This window comes from Neophocaena asiaeorientalis, unplaced genomic scaffold, assembly GCF_003031525.2.
Source record: "Neophocaena asiaeorientalis asiaeorientalis breed wild unplaced genomic scaffold, Neophocaena_asiaeorientalis_V1.1 scaffold604, whole genome shotgun sequence".
Taxonomy (NCBI): domain Eukaryota; kingdom Metazoa; phylum Chordata; class Mammalia; order Artiodactyla; family Phocoenidae; genus Neophocaena; species Neophocaena asiaeorientalis.
This window is the reverse complement of record NW_020172000.1, coordinates 106,796-114,292: the sequence shown is the minus strand read 5'-3', so window position 1 is coordinate 114,292 and position 7,497 is coordinate 106,796.

The following is a 7,497-nucleotide window of genomic DNA, read 5'->3' as shown; positions in this document are numbered from 1 at the left end:
CTAGAATAAAATATAGGGGAAAAAACTCCTTGACATTGGTCTTGGCAATGATTTTATGGATATGACACCCAAAGCACAAGGGACAAAAGCAGAAATAAACAAGTAGGTCTACGACAAATTAAACAGTTTTTGCACCATGAAGGAAACTACCAACAAAATGAAAAGGCAGCCTACTGAATGGGAGAAGGTGTTTTCGAACAATAAATCTGATAAGGGGTTAATGTCCAAAATATGCGAAACTTCAGACAATTCAATATCAACAAACGACCAGATTAAAAAATGGGCATGGGACCTGAATAGACATGTTTTCAAAGAAGACATACAGATGGCCAACAGACACATGAAGAGATGGTCAAAATCTCTAATCATCAGGGAAATGCAAATTAAAACCACATTGAGATACCACCTCACAGCCATCAGAATGGCTGGTATCAAAAAAACAAGAAAAAAACAAGTGTTGATGAGAATGTGGAGAAAATGGGACCCTCACACGCTGTTAGTGGGATTGTAAATCAGTGCAGCCACAAAGGAAAACAGTATGGAGGTTCCTCAAAAAATTAAAAATAGAATTACCATATGATCCAGCAGTTCCACTTCTGGGTATTTACCCAAAGAAGACAAAAACACTAATTTGAAAAGATATGCACACCGGTGTTCATTGCATCATTATTTATAATTGGAAAGATATGGAAGCAACCTAAGTGTCCATTGATAAATGAATGGATGAAGATGTGGCATGTATGTACGTATGTGTATATGTAGAATATTACTTAGCCATTACAAACTGAAATCATGCCATTTGCAACAACGTGGATGGATCTGGAGGATGTTATGCTAAGTGAAATATGTCAGAGAAATACAAATACCATATGATCTCACATATATGTGGAATCTAAAAAACAAAACAAAATGAAAACAAACTCATAGATAGAGAAAAAATGAGTGGTTGCCAGAGGGAAGGGAACTGGGGTGGGGAAAAAGGTGAAAGGGATTAAGAGGTACAAATCTCTAGTTACAAAGTAAATAATCCATGGGGGTGTAATGTATAGCATAAAGCATATGGCCAATAATATTGCCATTGGGTGTAATGTATAGCTTAAAGCATATGGCCAATAATATTGCAGCAACTGGGGACAGATGGTTTCTAGACTTATCATGGTAATCACTTCATAATGTAGTCAAATGTCAAATCACTATGTAGTACACCTGAAACTAATATATTATTATAGGTCAACTATATTCCTTTTTTGTTTTTCTTTTACTTTTTATACAACTTTTAAAGGTTACTTTCCACTTACGGTTATTATAAAATTTTGGCTATAGTCTCCATGTTGCACAATATATCCTTGAGCCTATCTTATACCCAGTCGTTTGTATCTCCCACGTCTCCACCCCTATAATGCTCCTACCCCACCTCCCCACTGGTAACCACTAGTTTGTTCTCTATATCTGTGAGTCTGCTTCATTTTTGTCATATTCACTAGTTTGTTTTATTTTAGATTGCACATATAAGTGATATCATACAGTATTTGTCTTTCTCTGTCTGACTTTGACAGAGAATAATGCCCTTTGCATAATGCCCTTCAAGTTCATCTGTGTTGCTGAAAGTGGCAAAATTTTGTTCTTTCTTATAGCTGAGTAGTATTCCATTGTATATACCACATCTTCTGTGTCCATTCATCTGTTGATGTACACTTAGGTTGCTTCCATATCTTGGCAATTGTAAATAATTCTACTATGAACATTGGGGTGCATATATCTTTTCAAATTAGTGTTTTTGGGGTTTTTTTTGATATATACCTAGGGTAGAATTGCTGGGCAACTATACACCAATAAAATGGATAAACTGGAAGAGTGGACAAATTCTTACAAAGGTACAGTCTCCCAACACTGAACCAGGAAGAAATAGAAAATATGAAGAGACCAATTACCAGTAATAAAGTTGAATTGGTAATTAAACTCCCAACTAACAAACATCAAGGACCATGTGGCTTCACAGGTGAATACTACCAAACATTTAGAGAAGAGTTAAAACCTATCCTTCTCAATCTATTCCAAAAAATTGCAGAGGAAGGGATACTTCCGAACTCATTCTATGAGCATCAGCATCACCCTGATACCAAAACCAGACAAAGATCTCACAAAGAAAGAAAATTATAGGCCAATATCACTGATGAACTTGAATGCAAAAATCCTCAACACAGTACTAGCAAACCGAATGCAACAATACATTAAACGGATCATACACCATGATAAAGTGAGATTTATCCAGGGATGCAAGAAGTTTTCAATATCCACAAATCAATCAGTGTGATAACACCACATTAACAAACTGAACAATAAAAACCATATGATCATCTCAATAGATGCAGAAAAAACTTTTGATAAAATTCCACATCCATGATAAAAACTCTCCAGAAAGTGAGCATAGAGGGAACACACCTCAACATAATAAAGGCCATGTACGTTAACCATATTTTAATTTAAAAAAAAAAAAGAAGGAAAAGGGAGAACTGTTGGGAGTTAGTTGTGCTTGATTTCAGAGGCCAAAGCCAGGCGGGCAGATGAGCTGAACTACGGGTCTGAAGGATAAGGGTGCCGGTGTTGAAGGGGAACTTTGGAGGAACGACAGAGATACCTCATTGATACTTTCTTATAATTTTGCTTTTGAGGTGTGATGTAACTCTAACCTCTGCCCCCCTAACAAATTATCAGCAAAATAGCAATTTCTTAATACTGCTAATAGGAAGATTTTGTCAGGATATAGAAAATGAAAAGATGTATTCTAGGGTTAGTTGGAATTTTTTCTATGCTCACCTGGCACTAGTAATATCTGGGTTACAAAAGAATAAATAACCATCTTTTAACCTTTACAGACAATTAAGGGTGCTTTTTAAAGGTCTTTGTATGTTCTATAGCAGATGCCATCAATTCCAATATGGCCAAACCTGTGATATAAGGAGTGAGGCAGACTGAGTGGAGGGTGCATGCCTCTTCTAAAGAGGACTGCCTCAACTCAGACCTGACAGATGGCTATGGTGCAGTCAAGAATATTTCCAGATCTTCATATTTTTTTTCATAAAAAAATCAAAATAAAAACAACTGGTGATCTAAATATTATGTGTACTTTTGCGAATTTAAAATCTACCATATTTTTAAAACAAAAGGAAATAAACTAGCAAATATGGTGCTGGCCAAACAAAACAATCTGCAAGCTGGCTCTGCCTCTGGGCCACCTGTTTATGACTTCTGCCAATATTCCCATTCTTTCACATGCTCCAAATTAAAATTGAGAAGCACTGGTATATATACAGCCTAAACACTTCAGAATAGTGTTTTATTAAGTAATTCTATGACCTTGGATGACTACCTCTCCTCTCTGCACTTTAATTTTCATGTGGAAAGTAGGAAAAAATCATTGTCCTTACTTCATAGGATTGTTTTAAGGATTAAATATATTAATGCATTGTTTTCTTCATTCACTTCCCATCCTTCTTCTAAAATCACTCAAAGTCTATATTTGCCTTTAGTTAATCTCTAACCAGTAATGTCATTGCTCACCAACAGTGGTGTTTCTAAAGAAGGAAGTCTTGGGCTTCCCTGGTGGCGCAGTGGTTGAGAGTCTGCCTGCCGATGCAGGGGACACGGGTTCGTGCCCCGATCCGGGAAGATCCCACATGCTGCGGAGCGTCTGGGCCCGTGAGCCATGGCCGCTGAGCCTGCGCATCCGGAGCCTGTGCTCCGCAACGGGAGAGGCCACAACGGTGAGAGGCCCGCGTACCGCAAAAAAAAAAAAAAAAAAAAAAAGAAGGAAGTCTTCTCTTTATGCCCTTTTATTTTAATCCCTAGCCCTAGTCAATAACCAAGTCATGTTTTTGACCACTATCATGTTTCTCCAAATTCTGCTAAAGACACAGGTAAATTTCTAACTGAACTCCAGTAGGATGTTATTTGTCAGTGTTCCTACTACATAATGCTGGGGAATTGAGCTTTTTGCAGGCACCACTTTAATCTCACTGATTTTGTCCTCAAAACTCTATACTTGCTCTTCATCTACTACTTAAGATTAAGACAATTTTCTTGTTTTCATTTTTTTCAGTTAAAAAAATTCTTATAAAATTTCAAATAATACAAGAAACTAAAACATTTTTTTAAACTAGTGAAATACTGCCAACCAGATATAACTACCACATTTTACATGCTGTTTCACAATCTGCTTTATTCATGCATCATTGTGTTGTGGACATTTTTTCTAGTCAATGAATTTTACTCACAAATAAAACAGCATACTCAAGAATGAGTATTCATTTCAATATGCTCTCACCAGTGCTGGATATTTCAATTTTTTGTTTTATTCTTTCATCTTTGCAAGGCTCATAAAGGACAAATGATATCTCCTTGCTGGTTTTTTGTTTGTTTTATTATATATATATTTTTATTTGTCTTCTGCCTTTCCCTAATTGTTTGGTCAAAGATATTTTTATATATTTATTGACAAATTTTTGTTTTTGTTGTCAATTGTCTGTTCCTGCTTTTTGCAAGTATTTCTATCAGAATATTCATTTTCTGTATTTATAAGAACTTTTTATATAACCCACTGTTTTACATAAATATTGCAAATATTTATCCAAATATTCCTCCTTTGTAAATTGCCTAACAGTTTCTAAACAAGCTGCTGAGCAACAGTGCTGTGATAAGTAAAACCATCATGTAGCCTTCACTATGTGCCAGGAACTGTTTTAAGTTAATTACCTGGATTGTCTCATGTAATCCTGTCTATAAGCTTACTATTTTTATTCCTATTTTCCCATGAGTAAAATGAAATACAAAGGAGGTATATGACTTGACCAAGTTTCTACAACCACTGGCTCTGCTCATATTTGAGACAGGGTAGTCTAGCTACACTCCATGCTCTTTTTCTTTTTTTAGTGATATGCGGACCTCTCATTGTTGTGGCCTCTCCTGTTGCGGAGCACAGGCTCCGGACGCGCAGGCTCAGCGGCCATGGCTCACGGGCCCAGCCGCTCCGCGGCATGTGGGATCTTTCCGGACCAGGGCACGAACCCGCGTCCCCTGCATCGGCAGGCGGACTCTCAACCACTGCGCCACCAGGGAAGCCCTACACTCCATGCTCTTAATCACTGTCAAAGATAAATAAAGCCAGACACTAGTTAAAGAGGTAAGAACAGGTTTTATTCAGTAACACTATTACAGTAGGGAAAAAAACTTCAACATGAACTGAATTCAACTTTGATTTATGCAAAAGTGACTGGGCATTTTAAAGGGATAATGAGGGAATGGGGAGGAAGTATAGTGGGAGCTTGAGTAGAGTCAAGGAAGTGGAAATTTACAGAAAGTGGGAAAGTGGATTGGTTAATGTAATTATGTCATCTTGGTTTGTTAAGTGGCACTTATCAAAGTTAGGCTCCTACACTCTCACATAGATCAGGAGATAGGAGCCCTATCTTCAGGGGTTGGCTGGAACAAACAATAAATTCTTTTGGCAGCCTTGAGCTTTCCTAAGCAGGAACTTAAGGGGGCTGGAGTCATCATCCTAGAGATGCAGCCTTGAGCTGTTAGCAACTATGGTAGTGTTTTTTGAACTCTTTTAGTGGGTGGAAGCTGTGAAAAACATCATTTGTGCAGTTTGTGTACACTAGGTTGAGGCCAAGTTAATAAGAAGGCTCAGAGGAGCCTGACTAGAGTTTAGCCAAGGAGAGAATCTTTCTCACTATTAATCATTGTGGTAAACCATACATAGCTAAGTTTAAGTATATAGTTCAGTGCAGTAGGTACATTCACATTGTTGGCAACCCTCACCACTACCCATATCTAGAACATTTTCATCATCCCAAACTGAAACTCTGTACCTATAAAGCAATAATTCATCATTTCTTCCTCCTCTCAGTACCTGATACCCTCTATTCTATTTTCTTTCTCTATAAATTAGACTACTCTAGTTACCTTTATTACTAGAGTCATATTTGTCCTTTTGTGTCTGGCTTATTTTACTTAGCATAATGTCTTCAAGGTTCAGTCATATCATAGCATGTGTCAGAATTTTGGTCCTATACAAAGCTAATGTTATTCCATTTTATGTATATACCACCTTTTATTTATTCATTCATTCACCAATGGGTACTTGGGGTGCTTCCACCTTTTGGCTGTTACAAATAATGCTGCTATAAACATGAGCGTACAATATGTTTGAGTGCCTGTTTTCAATTTTTTGGAGTATATACCCAGAAGTGCAATTGCTGGATCATATAGTATTTCTTTTTTTTTTAATTGAAGTATAATTGATTTACAGTGTTGTGTTAGTTTCAGGTGTACAGCACAGCGATTCAATTATATATATAGACATATGCATATATATATATTCTTTTTCAGATTCTATTCCCTTATAGGTTATTATAAAATATTGGACATAGTTCCCTGTGCTATAAAGTATGTCCTTGTTGGTTATCTATTTTATATACAGTAGTGTGTATATGTTGATCCCAAATTCCTAATTTATCCCTCCCCCCTTTCCCCTTTGGTAACCATAAGTTTGTTTTCTATGGCTGTGGGTCTATTTCTGTTTTGTAAATAAGTTCATTAGCATCTTTTTTTTATTTTTAGATTCCACATATAAGCAATATAATATGATACTTGTATTTCTCTGTCTGGCTTACTTCACTTAGTATGATAATTTCTAGGCCATCCATGTTGCTGCAAATGGCATTATTTCATTCTTTTTTTAATGGCTGAGTAATATTTCATTGTATACATATACCACATCTTCTTTATCCATTCATCTGTTGATGGATATTTTAGGTTGCTTCCTTGTCTTGGCTATTGTAAATAGTACTGCAAAGCACATTGGGGTGTATGTATCTTTTCGAATTATGGTTTTCTCCAGATATATGCCCAGGAGTGGGATTGCTGGATCATATGGTAACTCTATTTTTAGTTTTTTAAGGAACCTCCATACTGTTCTCAATATTGGCTGTAATAATTTACATTCCCACCAAAAGTGTAGGAGGGGTCCTTTTCCTCCATACCTTCTCCAGCATTTATTATTTTTAGACTTTTTTTTAATGGATGATCACAACAAAAGCAACAATGATTGCAATTACCAAACACGAAACACACTCATATTATGTCATTATATTGACATTCAGTCCAGTAATCCTCCACTGTAACAGCTCCTTTACTTTGCAGTGAAAATTGATTTGTATATTTTTTGCCTCTGAGTCCTTGTGGGATTTTTTAAATTATTATTCAAACAGAAAGTCACAAAAATTGTAATCATCCTCATCAGTTCACTCAGTCCCGTGTAATTATTTTTTTTCATCTTGATCTTTTGTTAGCACTTTTATGAGTTCATCAGTTTTCCATTAGAGTTCAGAAAATGCTTATTCATTCAGTTCAGCAGTATAGTCAGTTATCAGAAACCTGTACTTGTCAGAGTCTTTTCCATGAATTCCCTGAAGATGAAACCCTTTTATAGGAACA